Genomic DNA, 22,850 nt, shown 5'->3' on the forward strand with positions numbered 1-22,850 from the left:
AATACATTTATTTTCTATCTATTTTGCACTTCTCTACTTTTAAAATTCCCTTGGGAAACAATAAAATGAAATTAATTTGAAAGAGAAGAGTTGTTCTTGACGAGAGACTATGGACAGGTCAGTTTAATGATAACACATTAAGTTGTAGAATATAGTCACTAATAGCATTCAATCATGGAAAGGAACAGTATAGCACAATGTACATGACTGACTTCAGTGAGACCATTCAGTGTCCCTATAATATTGTATTAATATTGCTGTCTTTGAATTTTCTAACTTTTAAAAAATATTCTTTTGTGTATCTGTATGCCATTCTACCATGCTAAGTATGATATGGGTATTTCCCAAAAAAAGTATGTTAGTTATAAACATTATGTGACCCATTTCATTTGTTTAGTATTAAGATTCAAGGAGTGCTGAAGAAAAGTCTACTGACTAATGATGAATGGGGATGATATATATGGTAGTCCAGAATGTGTGTGTGTGTGTATATATATATACATGTATATATGTGTGTGTATATATATATATATATATATATATATATATATATATATACACACACACACACAGTCTGTGTGTTTTAAATGGTAGTCCAGAAGAGATAATAAGGACAAGAAGGAACTAGATGTGAGCCTTTCTCATTACTCTTAGGTTGGAAAGTCCAGAAGAGTGAAAACAATCACCTTTGTGGAGATTATGAGGAGGTGAAAACTGCCCTTTCAGTAAGGGCTGACCAAGTTGTCAGAAAGTGTTGATTTCTAGTAAGACAATAAAAAGTTAGGTAAATAGGATCTCTATTCCTTGTTTTCCTTTTGTCTTTTAATCAGCTGTTCCAAGTAAGTTTAAGATATCTTCTGACTATATCACCTTTAGATTTCCCTACCTTCAGTACCTTTAGAAAAGTATGGTATTGGTTCAATTTTGAGGAGTGATAGATCCAACCAATGCCTTTTTAAATTATGTCATTGATTCATGGTTATCTTCATTCATAATACTATTGTGCTTTGTCATTCCCTAACTAATGATTTAGAAATATTTTTTATAAGTAATCTCTGTACTCAATATGGGGCTTGAACTCATGACTCTGAGATCAAGAGTCATATGCTGTACTGACTGAGTCAGCAGGAGCCCCAAGTCTAGAAATGTTTTGTTTAACCTGGACACCCACACCCATACCTCCCTTCTGTTAGTGGAGAAAGTGCTGGTTTGGAGAGAGCATCTGAATGGATTCATTAATGATCCATTAATAAAATGGTAAATTTGGGATGAGACCATTGTTGAATGGCACCCAGATCTGAAGTGTCTCAGTATTGGTCAGTCTGCCTTAATGTAAATAGCTGCATTCATTGAATCCTATTTGCTTTGGCTCCCTACTTCGAACACGTAAGTGTTGTGTTTATATCCTTTTCAATGCACACACCCATTTTGATTCATTTTATGCCTGGTGTTCTGTCTCTGCCCCCAATATATAGATATATATAATGTACATTATATATATTTTATATATATATATATATATATAATATATATAATATATATAATATATAAATATAAATGAAATGAGCTCCTACTTGACAGGGATTTTTTTTCAATTGTCTTATGCTGCAATATCTGAAAGTAAGAATTTCATTAAAGTTCAGGAAATAAACAAATTTGTGAAAGAATGAGTGAGAGAGGTCATAAATAATGAGAGAATATAACAATAAAGGAATGACAGTGTGATTCAGATAGACAAGTGATATTGTTTGAGTAATTTGAGAACCTCATGTTTGACAATGTTGAAAGAGAAGAACATAAAATTTAGTGATTATTTTTTTTCTGAACCATAGACGTGTAGATATAACTCTGAGAATAAAATGGTTTACAGCTCTTCCTCAACATGAAGTGGGGTTATGTACTGATAAACCTATCACAAGTTGAAGGTGTCATAAGTTGAAAATGCATTATAATACACCCAACATACCAAACATCATAATTTAGCCTACCCTATCTTAAGCATGCTCAGAACATTTACATTAGCCTACCGTTGGGCAAAATCATCTAACACAAAGCCTATAAATGTATAAATAAAGTGTTGACTATCATGTAATTTATTGCTTATTGAAAGTGAAAAACAGAATGGTTGTATAGGTATAGAGTGGTTTTAAGTTTATCAATTGTTTACCCTAATGACCCTTTGGTTGACTGGGAGCTGCTACTTGCTGCCTCTGCCTAGAATCACAAGAGAGTATCATACTCTAAGCCACTAGCCCTGGAAAAGATTCAAATTCAAAATTTGATGTTCAGTTCTACTGAGTATGTACCATTTTTAAGAAACATAAAGTCAAAAAATCATAAATCAAACCATCATAAGTCAGGGACGTCTGTACTTAAAAATAATGGATAAAACCCATGATACATGTCTGAATTTGCAAAATGAGAATAGGTTTATTCTTTGGGCCTCCCTTCTAAGTATGTTCCGTATGAATGTTGTATAATTCTCTTTTAGCATTGTCACTTGGCTAACTCTTGCATTTATGCAGGGAAGGGAGAGGGCCACCACTGACATCACTTTGGGTCTGTCTTCAGCTTTATTGTGATGCAAGGGAAACGCTCTCTCTGTTGCCTATGGCAATATAAGGACTTAGTTGTGTCAGTTACTACTGCTTAAAAAATCCTCCTAATTTTTTGTCAGTTTTATTGAGATATAACTGACATATATAATTGTAAGATCTTTAAAGTATGATATGAAATTTTAAGATCTATAAAGTGATAATTAAAAATGATTTGATATATATAATATACACATATATACATATATATGTATATGACATGTATACTACACATACACACACATATATGAATATGTGTATATAGATGTTTTAATTAACACGTGTGTGTGTAATATACACACACACACAATGTGAAATGATTTTCCCCATTAAGTTAATTAAAACAACTCTCACCTTGCATATTTGCTTTTTTTTTTGGTGAGAATATTTAAGTTCTACTCTCTTAACAAATTCATACTATACAATACAATGTTAAAAATTATAGTCACCATACTTTATATAAGAGCTTCAGATGTCCTTCATCTTATAATTGAAGTTTCATACCCTTTACCAACCTCTCCCTATTTACCACATCCCCAAGCCCCTGAAAACTGCTTTTCTACTTTGCTTATGACATTGATTTTATTTATTCATTTATTTTAAAAGATTTCTCATGTGAGTGATACCATGCAGTATTTGATTTGTCTTTCTATCTGGCTTATTTCACTTAGCATAATGACCTCCAGGTTCATCCAGGTTGTCACAGAAGACAAGATATCTTTGTTTTTAAGGGTTAATTGTATTCCATTATATTATAGTAAAATATTACATAATTATAATTACATAATATGTAATTATCATTTAATCCATTTTATCTATCTATATTTACCTATTTTATACACACACACCATTTTTCCTTATTGAGTCATTTGTTAATAGACACGAATGTTGTTTCCATACATTGGCTACTCTGAATAATGTTGCTGTGAAAATGGGAGTACAGCTACCTCTTCAAGATAATTTTATTTCCTTTGGATGTATACCCAAAAGTGGGATTGCTGGTTGATGTAGTAGTTCCATTTTTAATTTCTTGAGAAATCTACATACTGTTTTCCAAGTGGGCGTACCAATTTTTATTCCCACTAATAGTGTACAAGAGTTCCCTTTTCTCTGCATGGTCACCAGCATTTATCTCATGTCTTATTTTTTTAATTTAAAAAGTTACTTACTTTAGAAAGAAAGATTGAGAGAGAGAGAGAGAGGAATTGTATGCACCTGTGAGAGTGGGGAGAGGGACAGAGGGAGAGAATTTCCGAGCAGACAACCTGCTGAGTGCGCAGCCTGATTTGGAGCTCTATCTCATAACCCATGAGATCATGACCTGAGCTGAAACCTTGAGTCAGATGCTTAATCAACTGAGTTACCCAAGTGCCACTGGTGTATTATTAACAATAGACATCCTAACAGGTGCCAGGTAATATCATATTCAGGTTTTGATTTGCATTTCTCTCATTATGAGTGATGTTGAACACCTTTTTAGGTGCCTGTTGGACATTTGTATGTCTTTGGAAGACATAGGTCCTTGCCCATTTTTAAATTGGGTTATTTGATTGTTTTGTTATTGAGTTCTAGGAGTTCCTTGTGTATTTTGGCTATTAACCTCTTATCAGATATGTGGTTTGCAAATATTTTCTCCCATTTTATAGGTTGCCTTTTCATTTTGTCAATGACTTCCTTTTCTTTCTTTTTTTTTAAAGATTTTATTTATTAATTTGACAGAGGGAGACATTCAGTGAGAGAGGGAACACAAGCAGGGGGAGTGGGAGAGGAAGAAGCAGGCTCCCAGGGGAGGAGCCTGTTGTGGGGCTTGATCCCAGAATTCTGGGATCACACCCTGTGCTGAAGGCAGACGCTTAACTACTGCACCACCCAGGGGCCCCAATGACTTCCTTTTCTGAGCAGAAGCTATTTAGTTTGACGTAGCCTCAGGTGAAATCCAAAAAAAATTATTGCCAAGACCAATGTCAAGGACCTTGTCCCTATGGAGTTTTATGATTTCAGGTCTTACATTCAAGTCGTTGATCCATCTTGAGTTAATTTGTGTGTGTGTGTGTGTGTGTGTGTGTGTGTGTGTGTGTGTGTGTGTGTGTGTATTGTGTAAGATAGGGGTCTAGTTTTATTTTATTTTTTATATGTGGCTGTCCAGGGTTTCAGTACCATTTATTGAAGAGACTATTCCTTCCTTCTTGTGTGTTCTTGGCTTCTTTGTTGAAAATTAATTGACCAAAGCTGAACGGATTTATGTCTGTTCACTCTATGTTGTTCTATTGATCTGTGTGTCTGTTTTTATACTATACTGTTTTGATTAGTATATCTTTGTAATGTAGTTTGAAATCAGGAAATGTGATACCTTTGGCTTTGTTCTTGTTTCTCAAGATGGCTTTGGCTGACCAGGGTTTCTTCTGCTCTCATAAAAAATTTCAGAAATTTTTTCCTACTTTTGTAAAAAATCCATTGGAATTTTTATAGAGATTGAATTTAATCTGTGGATTGCTTTGGGTAGTGTGGCCATTTTAACTATTAATTCTTCCAATCCAGAGAATATCTCTTTCATTAGTTGATCAATTTCTTTCATTAATGTCTTATAGGTTTCAGTGAACAAATCCTTCACCTCCTTGCTTAAATTTATTTCCAAGTATTTTATTATTTTTGATGCTATTGTAAATTAGATTATTTTCTCAATTTTCTCTTTTCAAAAGTTTATTGTCAGTGTATAGAAACAGAAGTGATTCTTGTATATTGATTTTTGTGTCCTGCAAATTTACTGGAATTGTTTATGAGTTCTAACAGATTTTTGTTGGAATCTTTGGAGTTTTCTATATGTAACATGTCATCTGAAAATAGTGACAATTTTATTTTTTTCTGATCTGGATTTCTTTTATTTCTTTTTCTTGCCTAATTGAATTGTTTGGGACTTCCAGTAGTGTTGAATAAAAGTGGCAGGAGTGGGCATCTTGTTTTGTTCCTGATTTTAGAGGAAAAATTTCTGCTTTTTTACTTTTGAGTATGATGTTAGCTGTGGGTGTGTCATACATGGCTTTTATTGTGTTGAGGTATATTTCCTCTAAAACCACCTTGTTGAGAATTTTTATCATGAACAGATGCTGATTTTTAAAAATGATTTAAATAATTATTCTATGATTTTTATTCTTCATTTGTTTATTTGGTATATCCTATTTAAATGATTTGCAGATGCTGAACTATCTTGAATCTCTTGAATAAATCCCATTTGATGGTCTATGATCTATGGTCTATGATCATTTTAATGTATTGTTGAATTGGTTTGCTAATATTTTGTTGATAATTTTTACATCTGTGTTGATCAGGGATATCAGCCCATAATTTTCTTTCCATGTGTGTCCTTGTCTGGTTTTGGTATTAGGGTAATACTGGCTTCATAAAATGAGTTTGGAAGTGCTCCGTTATCTTCTATTTTTTTGGGAATATTTTAAGAAGCATGGATTAGTTCTTACTTAAATGTTTGATAGAATTTACTAGTGAAGCCATCTGGTCCTGGACTTTTCTTTATTGGGAAGTTTTTGATTACTAATTCACCTCCTTACTAGTAATTAATCTGCTCAGATTTTCTATTTCTTCATGATTCAGTCTTCATAGGTTTTATGTTTTTAGGAATTTGTCCATTTCTTCTGGATTATCTAGTTTGTTGGCATACATTGTTAGTCTCTTATGGTTCTTTGTATTTCTGTGGATCAGCCATTATGTCTCCTCTTTCGTTTATAATTTTATTTATTTGAGTGTTTTCTCTTTTTTTTCTTGGTAAGTCTAGTAAAAGGTTTCTTGTTTGTTTGTTTCTATTTTGGTTATTTGGTTATCTTTTCACAAATCTAGATCTTAGTTTCATTGAGATTTTCTATTGTCTTTGTAGTCTCTATTTCTGCTCTAATCTTGGTTATGTCTTTCCTTTTGTTAACTTTTGGCTTAGTTTGTTCTTCTTCTTGTTCCTTGAGGTGAAAGTTTGTTTATTTGAGATCTTCTTTTTCTTAATGTAGGTGTTTATTACAATAAACTGCCCTTTTAAAATTGATTTCACTGCATATTTAAGTTTTTGTACGTTGTTTTTCATTTTTTCTTTGACATATTGATTTTTCAGGAGTATATTATTCCATCTCTATATTAAAGTGTGGATTTTGCAGTTTTCTTATAATTGATTTCTAATTTCATACCATTGTGGTAAGAAAAGCTGTTTAATATGATTTTAATCTTTTTACTTTACTTTTTAAAATTTGAATTCAATTTAACTAACATACATTGTATTATTTCAGAGGTAAAATTTAGTGATTAATCAGTTGCATATAACACCCTGTGCTTATTACATCAAGTGCCCTCCTTAATGCCCAACACCCATTTACCCCATCCCTCCACCCACCTCCCCTCTGGCAACCCTCAGTTTTTTTCCTATAGTTAGTAGTCTGAAGGTTTGCCCTCCTCTCTGTTTTCATCTTATTTTATTTTTCCTTCTCATGTTATTTTTCCTATGTTCGTCGGTTTTTTTCTTAAGTTCCACATGAGTAAAATCATACAATTTTTGTCTTTCTCTGACTGACTTATATCACTTAGCATAATACTCTCCATCCACAGCTTTGCAAATGTCAAGATTTCATTCTTTTTTTAAAATAATAATATATTTTATTATATTATATTAGTCACCATACTGTACATCCCTGGTTTTTGATGTAAAGTTCCATGATTTATTAGTTGTGTATAATACCCAGTGTACCATGCAACACGTGCCCTCCTTACTACCCATCACCAGCCTATCCCATTCTCCCACCCCCCTCCCCTCTGAAGCCCTCAGTTTGTTTCCCAGAGTCCATAGTCTCTCATGCTTCATTTCCCCTTCTGATTACCCCCCTTTCTTTATCCCTTTCTTCTCCTACCGATCTTCCTACTTCTTATGTTCCATAAATGAGTGAAATCATCAAAAAGATTTCATTCTTCTTGGTGGCTGAGTAATATTCCATTGTATACATATACCACTTCTTTATCCATTCATCTGTTGATGGACATCTGGGCTTTTTACATATTTTGGCTATTGTAGACATTGCTGCTATAAGCAATATTCTTAAATATATTAAGACTTGTTTTGTTGTCTGATATCTGTCCTAGAGAATGTTCCATGTTCATTTGAGAACAATTTGCATTTTGCTGCTTTTAGATAGAATGCTCTTTATATATCTGTTAAGTACATGTGGTCTAATAAGTAGTTTAAGTTCAGTGTTTCCTTACTGATTTTCCATCAGAATGATCTATCCATTGTTGAAAATGGATTATTGAAGTTCCCTGTTACTATTGTATTGTCATATATATCTCCTTTTGGATCTGTTAATATTTGCTTTATGTATTTAGGTGTTAATGTTGGGTGTATAAATATTGACAGTTGTCATATTCTCTTAATGAATTTATCCTTTTATCATTGTATAATGACTTTTATGTCTCCTCTTACAGTCTTTGGCTTAAAGTGTATTTTTTTCAGATCTAAGTATAGCTACCCCTGCATTATTTTGTTTTCTGTTTTCATGGTTATCTCTTTCCATCCCTTCAGTTTATTTCTACATATGTCCTTTAAACTTGTTGAGTCTGTTGTAGGCAATATATAGTTGGGTCTTGTTTCTTTGTTTATTTATTAATTTAAAATAATCTGTTCAGCCACTTTGTCTTTTGATTGGAGACCTTGGTCCATTTACATTTAAATTAATTATTAATAGCTTTGGACTTCCTGTTGCTATTTTAATTGTTTTCTAAATTGTTTTATAATACCTTTGTTTTACTTTTCCTTTCTTAATCTATTCCTTTGTGATTTGATAATTTTTTATAGTAGTATGCTTTGATACCTTTGTTTTTGTCTTTTGTGTATCTAGTATAGACTTGTACTTTGTGGTTACCATGAGGCTTACATAAAACACCTTTTATGTATAGCATTCTATTTAATAAATTCAAATGGATAGAAATACGCCCTAACACAACATATTATATTTGTGATGTTACTATGTACATCTGTTTTACATTGTGTATCCATCAATAAATTGTTATTATAGTTATTTAATTTTTTTATTTTAATCTTAATTCTAGTTATAAGTGATTTACTCATTAATGTTACAACTTTAGACTATTCTGAATTTATCTCTGTATTTACCTTTACTAGTAATTTTTATACTTTAATATGGTTTCTTATTATTAATTAATATCCATTCATTTCTGCTTGAAGAACACCCTTTAACATTTATTGTAGGGTTTGTCTCATAGTGATGAACTTTTTAATCTTTTCTTTGCCTGGAAAACTCTAGATCTCTTTTAATTCTGAGGAACGACTTGGGTAGAGTATTCTTGGTTGGTAGGTTTTTTTTGTTTTTTTGTTTTTTGTTTTTTTTGTTTTCCTTTTAGCAGTTTGTATATATCTTCATACTCCCATCTGGCCAGCAAGGTTTCTGATGAAAGATTTATTGATAAGACCTTATGGGGATTGCCTTGTACATAACAAGTTGCTTTCTCTTGATGCTTTTAAGATTTTCTTCCTAGTCTTTGTGTCTTCATGTGAATCTTTTTGGGTTTCTTTTATATGGTATTTTCTGTGAGTTATGGATCTGGATATATGTTTCTTTCCCCATTTTAGGGAAGTTTTCCATCATTATTTCTTTGAATAAGACTTCTTATCCCTTTTTCTCTGTTTTCTTCTTCTGGGACCTCTGTAATATAGTGTTGATGATGTTTCCTAAGCCCCTTAACTATCTTCACTTTTTCATTTAATTTCTTTTAGCTAAATTGCCTGGATAAATTACCTTTCCTCAATTTTGCTAATCCTTTCTGTCACTTGTTTTAGTCTACTATCAGACACCCCTATAGAATTTCTTAGTTCAGTTATTGTATTCTTTACCTCTGTAATTTATGTTTGCTACTTTTTTTGCACTTTTTTTTAATTGGACTTTAGTTAACATACAGTGTTACATTCGTTTTAGGTGTACAACATAGTGAGTTGACAATTCCATGCATTATAGAGTGCTCACCACAGTAAGTGTAGTTACTGTATGTCACCATACAAAATTATTGCAATATTATAGACTATACATTCCCTATGCTGTACTTTCATTAGTGATTTATTTTATAAATGGAAGTTTGTACCTCTTAATCTCCTTCACCTACTTTGTTCCTCCCTGAACCCTTCCCTCTGGCAATCATCAGTTTATTCTCTGTATTTATGAGACTCTGTGTGTGTGTGTGTGTGTGTGTGTGTGTGTGTGTTCTTTTGGTTTTTAGATCATGCATGTAAGTGAAATCATATAGTATTTTTCTTCCTTTGATTTATTTACCATAATACCCTCTAGGTACTTCTTTGTCAGTGCAAATGACAAGATTTCATTCTTTTTTTTTACAACTGAGTAACATTCTTTTGTGTATATATGCCACATCTTTATCCATTCATTTACTTGGTACTTAAAAAAAAAATAAAAACTGTAGGGATGCCCCACTGGCTCAATCAGAAAAACATGTGACTCTTGATCTCAGGGTTGTAGGTTTGAGCCTCATATTGGGTATAGAGATTATTTAAAAATAAATCTTTTTAAAAATCTATCTTTGTTGAAATTATTACTTTGTTCATGCATTGCTTTCCTGACCTTGTTGAACATATCTGTGAACATTATTTTGGTATATTTTGATCAGGTAAATCACTTATCTCCATTTTATTAAGACTTTTTAAGACTAATTAGATTTATTAATTAGAATTGTCCCTTATCAAGTCACACTGATCAGCTCAGCCTGAGTTCCTAGTTGTCTTTCAAACCTTCGTGATTGTCCAAGCCTTCTTTGTATATCGTGGCTCTCATTAGTTGTGAGTGTACCAAGACCCATAAGTGTCCTAAAGGGAAGGATCTGTCAGCACCTAGATGCAGGCTGATGAGAAGCTTGCCCCTTATGCAGCAGGTGGGAAACTTTATAGTTAAACCCCTCCAGAGGGAACTTCTGTGTGTGTGTGTGTGTGTGTGTGTGTGTGTGTGTTCATAAATAAATAAAAATATTTATTTCTGCCAAATCTTTTCTTTGGATTTTTTTGCCTGCTTCTTCTCCTGTATTCTGGGTGTATAGCCATGGGAGTGTGCTCCTGAACCCATTAAGAACTACTTTGTTTGCTACAGTCCTGTGGAATTTGCAAATGCAAACTTCTTGGCTGTTAAAGCCAGGTGATCTTATGGCCTGTCACTTGGGTGAATGCTGCAAAAAGTGGGGCACTAGATGTGTGTAGAAAGTTTTTCCAGGGAAATAATGGTAACTTGGTTTTATTATTGGAGTAGGGAAAAGGGAGAAGGTGTGAGAAGTGTCCAACTTCTTCCTTGGTTTCTGTAGAATATTGCAGCCAACTCCTAGATGCCTGCCAAATTAGAAGATCAGCTAGTTTCTTTATCCCTTTCAGAGGAAATTGCTCAATCTGTAGCTATACATTCAGTCTGTGTGAGGTAGGAGAAAAACTAGGGAGCCTCCTGAGTCACCATCTTAGTTGATTCTCAATAGTTTTGAATTTGAGTTCTCAGTCAAAATTATTTCCTTTGCTCTAACATTGTTTTTTTCCCCCAAATTTGAAGTATTTTCTTCAATGATATTTTAATAGCATGAGTTTTCATAGCTTTGGGTAAGATGTTTTACTTTAATGACAGTAAAAATATTTTTTTATGCCAAATCTTTTCCTGAGGTGTGGAACCATTATTAAGGAATTGCATTTTAGTTCTTTGCAGACTTACTCTTTCATGTAAGTATTGCTTAACTTTGAAACAGTAGAAAATTAGAGTTTCATTAGCTATACAAATTTCATTAGCTACACAAATATATATGTCCTTCACCATTTCTTTTTTATTTAAAGATATTTTATTTTATGGATTTCTAATTTTTATTATGGTTGTTGAACATATTCTCTATCAATTGAATGATTTTAATGTTTTTGAGACTTGGTTTTTGGCCTAATATGTGGTTTATCTTGGTGAACATACCATGGAAAATTTGAACAAAAGTGCATTTGTTCTAAAGTCATTGGCTATAGTGTTTTATAAACCATTTGGACGGGTTTGGTAGTATTTTCACATTCTTCTATGCTGATATTTTGTCTTGTTTTATAAATTACTGAAGGAGTTGGATTTATTTATTTATTTATTTATTTTAAAAATTTAATTTATTTACTTGACAGAGAGAGACAGCCAGTGAGAGAGGGAACACAAGCAGGGGGAGTGGGAGAGGAAGAAGCAGGTTCCCAGCGAAGGAGCCTGATGTGGGGCTTGATCCCAGAATGCTGGGATCATGCCCTGAGCCGAAGGCAGATGCTTAACCACTGCGCCACCCAGGCGCTCCAGGAGTTGGATTTAAAATCATCAACTGTGATTATGGATTTGTCTGCAACTCCTTTTATTTCTATCAGTTTCATTTCACATAATTTGAAACTGTTATTAGTCACAAGCATTCATAATTATTAATGTATTCCTTATAATTTGACCCTCTTATAAAATGTCTCTATCTCTGATAACATAGTCCTGAAGTTTACTTTATCTGAAATTAATAAAGCCACTCTAGTCTTCATATGCTTACTGTTTGCATGGTATATTTCTCATCTCCCCCCCCCCAATCTCTATCTTTAAATGTAAAGTTTTGTCATTTTAGACAGCATATAGTGGGTATATGTTTTGAGCTTTATTTAACAGATGGATTATTTATTCCAATTTGCATTTGATGTAATTTTTGAAATGGTGGATTTAAGTCTACCATTTTTATCATTTATTTGTAACTGTGAACTCCCCTCCCTTGCCTCTCTCCTGTTTTTTGTTTTTCTATTTGTTCTTCCCTGCCTTCTTTGATTGCATTTTTTTTCAGAATTTTATCTTCTTTTACCTTTTTAACTCTAACTCCTTGCATATTTTAGCAAACATTCTAGTGATTAAAATATACATATTTAGTTGTTTTTAATATTTTAAGACTATTATATCACTTCACATAAACATAAGAATCTTACAACCATATATGTTCATTTCCCTAGTTCCTGTCCCCTTATATGCTAGAATTTTCATATATCTGCATTTGCCATAAACCCTACAGCCAATGACATAATTCTTCTAAATAGGTATATTTTCCTAACATAAGAGAAAAAAGTCCTACTTACTTAAATATTTACCAGTTTCAGTGCTCTTCTATCCTGAAGATCCATGTTTCCTTCTGTTATTATTATCTATCTTCCTAAAGAATTTTCTTAGGCATCAGAACCACTAATGGTAATTTTTCTGTTTTCTTTTATATTACAGTTTTCTTTTATTTGACAGTAGTTTATTTAGCATTTTTTAAAGTTTAGCATTCTTTATTGAGGTATGTTGTTACCAAATATAGAATTCTGGTTTGACTTTTTTATCCCTGGTACTTTAAAGGTAATAAAAACAATATTATACATTTTTTTCAATGAAAAAACCATTTTCTTCTTTGGATTACATATAACCATTTCCTTCTTTGGATAGTTGTAGGAAATAGTAGAAACAAAAATTTTGGCTAGCAAAGCAGGATTTGATATTTTAACAAAGGGTAGTTCTGAAGAGCACTTAATTAAACAGTTTGTCTTATGTCTTCCTCTCTGTTTCTCTTTCATGGTTTTGATAAAATGAGCTCCTTTGACAGGGAATTGGGTTTTTTAAAAAATATTCTTATCTTACATGCAAAGTCATAAAAATAATCATTCCATATTTTTAAATGGCTGGTTATGCTTTCATGGTGTTTATAGTGAACAAATAAGTTAGAGAGTATATGGATGACTTATGGTTGCAAAGGTGTTAAGGAGAAAAAGCAGGGTAAAAAGATTGGGGTGAATTGATGATAGAAGTATAATTTCATTTAATTAATTGATAACAGTACCATTATGGTCAAAGCATAGAAATATGGAATGTTTTATGAATTTTCCTGTATTGTAAACATTTGATGTGAATTCTGTTAACACAGAATTGATCTAGCTCTTGAAATACCATCTTTTTATTGAAGATAAGTGGGGCATAGGCATTTTATAACTTCTGAATTTTGGAAAGATAAAATTTTATATGAATGGCATTTTTTTTCAATTTGGCATGACTCCCATGTGTCAACTCCCATGACAACCATGCAGAAAAAGAAAGCTGTTGTATTTTTTGCCATGCACGCCATCACAAAACATACTATTATTCTTCTATGATCTCATGAGAAACTTAGAACTAGCATTCCAGTGGACATGTAAGATAAAATGTGGTTTTGTGGAAACAAATGCTCAGTTTTGAGAAACACTCTGATTAATGTTGTTAGGTCTTATGTTAATGATTCTCAAATTCAGCCAAATTCTACTTTCATCTATCTCTCTACTATTATTCTTCTATGATCTCATGAGAAACTTAGAACTAGCATTCCAGTGGACATGTAAGATAAAATGTGGTTTTGTGGAAACAAATGCTCAGTTTTGAGAAACACTCTGAGTAATGTTGTTAGGTCTTATGTTAATGATTCTCAAATTCAGCCAAATTCTACTTTCATCTATCTCTCTACCTGCCAATTTATTTTCCATATTCTGTCTGTATACCTTTACCTATCAGTAATCTGTCTGTCATCCATTTTACCTGTTTGTCTATCTGTATGTCCATCCTGCCATTATATATAAGAGGCAGAAGAGCATAGAAATGGAGAACCAACGGAGTTACTTCCCATGTGTGAGGACAGTGGTTGACAGTGGATTCTGTGGTGAGGATGTGTAAGAAGGAAAAGCAAAAAGAAAGCATGACTGAGGACCATTAATTCAGGGACTTGCCTAGCAGGAACTCTGGCCTTATTACTTGAACTCAAAAAAATAAAAAAAGAGCTGCCTCCATTGTATGTTAGCCTGACATGAGAAAATTTAAGCTAAATATGAGGACTCTACTTTTCCAGTCTTCCTATACTTCCATATTTTAATATTCAAGTTTTCATTACTTGGAATTATCACCTCAGTCTCTATTATAGTAGTCCATGGATTGGCAAATATTTTCTGTAAAGGACCAAGCAACCATGTTAATTTTTTAGGCTGTTGGAATTACTCCACTTTCTTATTATGGTATGAAAGCAGCCAAACACCATGTGTAATGAGGAAGTGTTGCTGTATTCCAACAGCAGACTGTGGGCTTGGTTTACCAATCCCTGAACTAGGGCATTGGTTAAACAAGAACCTGAAAAATGATCAGATTAACTCAGACACATAGTAAAAATATCTGAGAATTATATATCCATTTTATTTTCATTAAAATTATTTTAGCTCCTTTGCTATATTTTCTTCACAAGAGAGCTATATAAATCACTGTTACATACCATCATAACCTGAACAATGTGAAACCAGCACTGTATAAGGAATTAGAATGATATGAACCCCTTTCCAGTTATAACCAATAAATTAAATTTCAAAATTGAATGTATTTCTCCCACATTCCCACTGTAAGGGCACCAAGGAATTAGTGACCAAAATCCTGCCTCCTTTCTTTTCTCCTTTAGCATAGATTGAGTTGAAATGTTGTCTCTAAGCTTCCTTCATGGTATCCAGTCTCTTTATGCAATGACTTCAGTCTCTTTTGATTTTATCTGAGCAGGTGTAATTGTTTCAACATCTCAAAATAGGATTCCTATATTCCAAGGCTAATATTTATTTATTTATTTTTAAGATTTTATTTATTTATTTGACAGAGAGAGAGACAGTCAGCAAGAGAGGGAACACAAGCAAGGGGAGTGGGAGAGGAAGAAGCAGGCTCCCAGCGAGGGGCCTGATATAGGGCTTGATCCCAGAACTCTGGGATCACGCCCTGAGCCAAAGGCAGACGCTTAACAACTGAGTCACCCAGGCGCCCCCCACCAAGGCTAATATTTAATCTCATTTATAAAAACTTGAGTCAACAATATACATAGGCAATGGATACAATATTTAATCCAGTTAAACTGTGTTTTCCACGTTTACTCTTGTTTTCTCATGTTATCTGCATGGAGAATTTAGAGGAGAGAAAAACAGAATCTCTAAAACCTGATAACTTAAGATTGGGCTATTTCTTTGTAGCCAAATAAATATATGAGTATTTACTTAAAATTTATATGACGAATTTAGTGTTAATATTCTATGAAAGCCTCACTCAAATCAGTTAGAAAAAGACAAGCTTTCCAGTACAAAATTGGGAAGCACATCAATGAACAATTCATAAGAGAAAAGCATTGTGAATGGCCAAGAGCATATAATAATATGCTCAACTCTACCAATCTTTGTAATTAAATATATATGAAATAATTATTATTATAAATATATAATAAAATTAAATGTGTGTGAACACACATAGACACACACATAATGCAGTAAATCAACAATTGTCTTTTTTCACCTATCAGATTAATAGGTACATTTGTTAACCAAGCAATGGAGAATTTGGAACCTCTGGTATGTTATAGTCTTTCCAGAAGACATTGGAAAGTATATTAGATGGAAATTAGCACATTTGACTAACAATTTCATTTTCAGAAATGTACCCAAGTATGTAATAGGAAGTGTTCAAAGGTGTATGTAAACTCAAGGGTAATCATTATAGCCTTAGTTGTACTTGTAAAATTGTAAGTAACCTGTTTACCTAAAATCATAATTCTAAGTAAATTAATGTTGGTACATTTATCCAGTTGGATTATATTCAGTTATCTATGGTAATGTATGTTTAAATTAATTGATATGCGAATCCAAGCATTTCAGAAGTTTATTTATCTACCACTTATTGAGTACCAAGTATGTTTGAGGCAATAACATTGTATTTCATTCATGTAAAATGATATAAATATGTGCTTGTGCAGATATGGTCAATAAACCAATTGTATAGGAAGAATATTAAAAAATTTTTATAATGAGTTCTGGTCATTATTTTGCTGTTTCATTTGTGTGTTGTGTGTGTAAGTGTGTGTGTGGTTTCAAATACACATATTTTAATTACATAAAGCAGTTATTGAGTTGTTAGTATAAGTCAGTCTATCAAATGCCAAGATAAACACTATTTAATGAATTGTCTCAGTTAATGTTAATAATAATACAAAGCAGTATATTTCTTTTTAAAAAATGAGAAAACAGAAACTGAGTTTTAGGCTGTTTGTGCAATTCATACTACTGTTTGCAACTTAAAAATAAAAACAAAACCCTATGGTGTAACAGCCATTGGACGATATTAATTAAAATACTTATACTTTGGGGCACCTGACTGGCTCAGTCAGTGGAGCATGAGACTCTTGATCTGGTGAGTTCTAGCCCCATGTTGGACATGGAACCTACTAAAAAAAAAACAAAAACAAAAACAAAAAACTTGTATTCTGCTAAATCTATTGAGCAAAACCATGTTTTGTGGAAGAATGCCCATTTCTGAGGTCATATTCATTCTCCCGGTGTTTTTAAGGTCAGAGCCATAAGAAATTGCAAGTGCAATTCCTCAGGCTAAAAAGTAAAACTGTTAAGATATTGCAGGAATAGGAGCAAAATAATGTCAGGACATTGGTTTGTGGAAAATTCCATGGTATAAAGCTACGAAGAATGATGTCTGGAAATACGGGTTACCAGTGCTTAGGAGATGGGACACTGTCTTCCTTAGCAGAAACCATCTCATAGATAGAGCTCTGGGATGCCATGGGAGCACAGATCAAATCCCAAACAAATGGCTAATAGGAAGAGTATCACTAAATGGAAGAAATGAACTTTGGAATAGACAGGACATGATGATAGGCAATACCCAGGAATAAATACTATAGATAGTAGGGAAAGGGCCAGAGTCTGAGTGAAGAAGCAATTCCCAACTGATAGAAATTTAAATGTCATCATCTCCCATTGGAATATTTTCTTTCTTTCTGTGATTAATGACCATATAGTCTGGATTCTAAACTGTCTACCTCCTTTGAATGTGTGTTTCACAATCGGTTTACTTTTCCCCAGTTATCTGTATTCATTCTAGCCCTTTTCTAAAGATAAGACTTTGTGTCTTGCAAGTATAATTAATTATCAACTCAGAATTAGTAGCTAGAATATTGGCCAAAATGATAAACAAAGAGAATTGTGACAAATCTGCCTGACTATGCCACAACAGTGGCTAGATTATGTTTAGAAATTTGACTGGCTTATAATGTAAGGAATGTGCAAAGCTATTCTAACTTTGCCTTTTTATCTTCTGGCATTTTGAGGGGAAGTGGACTATATGCAATACTCCCAGTTGGGGCTCTGGAACATCGTGGAGACTGAAGGAGGAGTAGAAGTACAGAAGGAGAAAGCTTTCACGGATGGATAAGGCTGCATTCATCAAAGAGAACCCCTTGACGCACAGCAGTAAGCCACCTCTGGTTTTGGCTGATAAAATTCAGTCATGTCTGGACATGGTAAATCTCTTTAGGAATGAAAAAAAACCTGATTGATAATGATGAGATGTTTATAATGTTACTAAACTAATATGTGAATGAATGAGTGAGTGAATGGATAAATAGGGTAGAAAGTAAAGTGCCATATGACAGAAAGCTGTAAATGAGGTAGAAATTATATAATATAAAATATAGACTTTTGGGAATGATCATAATAATTGTTTCAACCAGGAGACATCAAAGAAGGCTAAAACTTCTTGGAGAAAACTTGAGGAGAAACAGGATACTTTTATAGATTGTGATTATCTCCTCTGTGTTATACTTATCAGTTGCAAAGAGAAAATAATAGTGGAGAACCTGGCAGATACCACCTGAATTAAGTATGAGATAAAAGATAATACTAGCAGTGATGGAATCATCTGGCATCACTGATAGGAAGCACTGAGAAGAACCTAGCCTTATTTCTGTAGTACCTCAGACAAAAGTGAATAAGCCTGAATCAATTCATGAGAAAATATTAGACCCAAGTTGAGTGACATTCTACAAAACAAATCTCCCACGAACTGTCATTTAGTCTTCAAACATATTAATATTCCTCAGGAAATGTTCTAGATTATATCAGACTATATAGATATGAAAACTGAGTATAATATTGATTCAGGATTTTTTTATAGAAGATATTAAAGGAAAAAATGAAGAATGTCCAAAAAAAATACTATAGTATATTATATAAAGCAGGTGATAATTGCATAGCTTTAATAATAATAATACTGTGGCTATGTAGTAGAAGATTCTTGTTTTGAAGAAATTAAAATGATGTATGGAAAAACAGAAAATCATAGCTCGTTGTAATGTCAATGGGTCAAATACAGGTGCAGACAAGTACTTTTACCCTTAATCACTTCGCACAATGTTCTAACAGTTCAGCCGTGTGGTGGCATGTATCAGAACCCCATTCCCTTTTTACGGATGAGTAATATTCCACTGTGTGGCTGTATCACAATTTGTTTATCCATTTATCACAGTGGATATTTGTTTTGTTACCACTTTTTGTCTGTTATGAATAAGTTTTTGGGGAACTGTATGACCAGGATTTTTAAGATCATATTTGTTGCATTTAAAGGAAAAGTCTGTGCAGAGTGAATATTCTGTTAAATAGTGGTGGAAACTCTTATCGTAGACATAATTAAGTAAATTGAGTAAGTTTGATATATACCATCGAAGTCTTACTTCCGCACACTTGTTGATTTGGTGGGTGTGTGTATTTTTTATCATTATACATTGTTGTTATTGTATTTTCAGTTTTAGATATTATAGAATCAATGTTGGTTTGAATATAAAGCATTTCCTTGCCTTGTAACATTCAGATGCAGAAAGGGTATCTAGAATAAATGAGCTGCATAATACTCAAGGATAGGAGAGATTGTTCAGATCAGTAGAATTTTGCCACAGCAATTATACTGGTTTTCTTACTAATGTTCATGTAGAACTACAATGAAAAACTTTTACTTGTGGGCTTCATAGCTGATGCAGCCTCCATCATTTATTGTCATCTCCAGTTTCTATGTGTAAATCAAGTGGCTCAGTATGTCTTAGCATTATGAATGGTTGTGTGAGTGCATGGATGACTTCAAGGCCTATCCTTTTTCATAAACAGCAAGGGAAAAGTGTCTTATTGAGTGAATGTGCTTGGATTATATATTCATACCTTGTAAAAAATCTGAAGAAAATGAGAGACAAAACCACTGTTGGTGAACAGTACGCTGTTTCTATTCTAAGCAAATGAGGGTGGACTTCTACTTACTCATTTTAGTGTCAGCCCACAGTTTTCATGGTTTTGAATTCTACCAGTCTTGCATGTATTAAATATTTAATCTATGGATATCTTGTTCCTTGGTTAAATGGTGTTCTTTGCATGTGTCCCTGCTAACAAATATATGGGCTTAATACATGAGAGTGTGCAATGAATATGTGTCTGTCCCAGCCTGTTTTCAATTTCATATTTATACCTTTTATTTTTTGTTATGTTATGTTAGTTACCATACAGTACTTCATTAGTTTTTGATGTAGTGTTCCATGCTTCATTGTTTGCGTATATCACCCAGTGCTCATTGCAATACCTGCCCTCCTTAATACCCATCACCAGGCTAACCCATCCCTCCACCCCCTCCCCTCTGAAATCCTCGGTTTGTTTCTTGGAGTCCATAGTCTCTCATGGTTTGTCTCCCTCTCTGATTCCCCCCCTTCATTTTTCCCTTCCTTCTCCTGATGTCCTCTGTGCTATTCCTCATGTTCCACATATAAATGAAACCGTATGATAATTGTCTTTCTCTGCTTATTTCACTTAGCATAATCCCCTCCAGTTCCATCCATGCAGATGAAAATGGTCAGTATTCATCCTTTCTGATGGCTGAATAACATTCCACTGTATATATGGACCACATCTTTATCCATTCATCTGTTGAAGAGCATCTCAGCTCCTTCCACAGTTTGGCTATTGTGGACGTTGCTGCTATGAACATTGGGGTGCCTGTGCCCCTTTTTTTTTCACTACATCTGTATCTTTGGGGTAAATATCCTTGTAGTGCAATTGCTGGGTCATAGGGTAGCTCTATTTTTAACTTTTTCCATACTTTTATCCAAAATGGCTGTACCAGCTTTCATTCCCAGCGACAGGGTAAGAGGGTACCCCTTTCTCCACAACCTCACCAACATTTGTTGTACCTTTTATTTAATTTGTTTTTTATTTTACCTACAGTAAAATTCACTCTTTGTCATGTGCAGTTATATGGATTTTGACAAGTGTATAGAATATTATATCTAACACCACAATTATGATATGGAGGAGTTCCATTACTGCTAAAAATCTTCTTTATTTTACTCCTTTGTAGTCAACCCCTCATTCTACTCCATAATCTTTTGTGACCACTGTTTTTATAGTTTTACCTTTAACAAAATGTCATTTAAATGGAATCAAACATTACATAACCTCTTAAGTCCAGCTCCTTGTACCTAGCACTTTGAGTTCCCTAGTTTACTTGCAAGCATTTATCCTTCAAAGAGCTATGTTAGCCAATCCATGAACTCGTAGGATTACTAATTGCATTCTGTTTTGAATAAAGATCAGCCATGCTTATTTTAACTTAGTCTTCTTATGTCTTGTTCTTCTGATGTTCTTTTTATAATTTTCATTTTCTTATGTAATTTTCATGTCTTTTTTAATTCTTACCATTTTTCATCAGTTTTTATATGTTGTTTGTAATAGATTTTCGAAGTTCTTATCTCTTACTTCCAGAATATAAGTCTTACCACACCCTTGTCGTGTGCCCTTCATTTTACCCATCAAAGAACATTTTCATAAAGTCTTTATTTGATAGGATACAACTTTAGAATTTCTCATTCAAAAAGAAAATCGCTGTGCCATCAATTTACATAGCATAGTAGAGAGGATTACTGACTATTTGCAGAGTGAGTAATTCAGAGAGGAAATAAGTGAAGAGATGAACTGGCAAAGATGGCTAAGAACCAAGCATCTATGATATGTGTAGCACAGACTAGAAGTGTGGGGATTCCTCTATGACAATCATTATAGAACAAATGATTGAGCTTTACTTTTAAATGAATTTCATGTATTTTTGGATCTAACTTATATTATTTGTGATGTTTTGCTGCAGGACAGACTGGAACAAGTAACATAATTTAGGGAAGAGAGATAAGCAGCTATTCTGATGCTTTTGAAATTCTGTGTGTGTTGTGGCCAGTGATGTCAGAACATTACGTTCTCTGCACTCATTATTTCAGAAGCCCAAGGTAGAATATTTTGATAATAATTTTGTGTTCCCCATAAGTGTACCTACTTTGTTAAATGAATATTCATTATTATTTCTTTCCTTCATTAATTAAAAAAAATTCTTCTGGAAGTAACCTGATCAATTTCTGGGAATCATTGATATATTTCCTTTTTATACCATTATATAGCATATACAAATAATCTTGTAAAGAAAATTAAATGTGCCAAAATATTGATTTATCTTCTTAATATTGCCAAGTCCAGAATATAGATGTTTCTACTCATATTTCTACTGTAATCATACCTTATTTGCTACCACATTTACAAATACTTCCCCATTTCTCCTTTAAATTTTAGTTGACTATTTAAAAAAAAACAATTGATTTTATGTAATTTTATTAGAAAAATCCAAGGTTATACACCAATGTTCTATGTACATTAAGAGTTCCATTATTTGAATACTAAATAAAATATCTCTTCTGCATTTACTATTATTTATTTATAATGCAGTAGATAAGCCTGAAGAAAATAAGCCTGGCTATGGAAATGCTTATTTGTTTGGGAGGATGTTTGTCTGGATCAATGATGAGCACAATTGTCTGAGGATGCTGAGGGACTCATTCCAGATGTCAATCTGAGGTCCAGATGAGTGGCCCTCTAATAGGACAAATAAGACTCTCAAAGCCTGGCTGTATTTGATGACCTTAAGGGACAAAACAATACTGCTGTGAACATACCTTTTATTTCTTTTGGAGCAAAGAATTAGCCTCCTATCTCATGAGGCAGTGTGCAACTTCAGATATGCCATATGGCCCCAGACTTGCTTCATTTTGCTCACTTTGAACGTAGAGTTGTCAGTAGACATTCGTATATAGGAAACATGTTCTTGAGTAATAAATGAGGAAACAAAAGAAAAATTGGATTAAGAACTCAAGCAACTGTGATGAGTACTAAAAATTTCATTTGTGTTGGCTAAAAGGAGGAAACACTGCATACCTATATTAAATATTGACAATAGAATCAATTTTAGTATTTGTTATTTTTCAGTGTAAAGAGTTTTCAGAGATTATATGTTTGTTTTTCTTTCT

The 22,850-nt window shown here is 33.2% G+C and overlaps 1 protein-coding gene and 1 non-coding gene across 2 annotated transcripts in view; both read left to right on the forward strand.

Moving 5' to 3' along the window:
- Positions 1-22,850, forward strand: part of LOC123790751 (uncharacterized) — a 194,927-nt gene that overhangs the window by 67,988 nt on the left and 104,089 nt on the right. The window contains exon 14 of the mRNA XM_087856726.1: positions 17,802-21,782. The gene's annotated coding sequence lies outside the window, so the exon portion shown is untranslated. The remainder of the gene's footprint in view (positions 1-17,801; positions 21,783-22,850) is intronic.
- On the forward strand, positions 22,339-22,405 carry LOC123790871 (small nucleolar RNA SNORD109A). The gene has a single exon (XR_006779242.1). It is a non-coding gene; the product is annotated as a small nucleolar RNA SNORD109A (small nucleolar RNA).

The sequence above is a fragment of the Ursus americanus genome, chromosome 28, assembly GCF_024610735.1.
Source record: "Ursus americanus isolate L20-20 chromosome 28, mUrsAme1.1.p, whole genome shotgun sequence".
NCBI lineage: Eukaryota > Metazoa > Chordata > Mammalia > Carnivora > Ursidae > Ursus > Ursus americanus.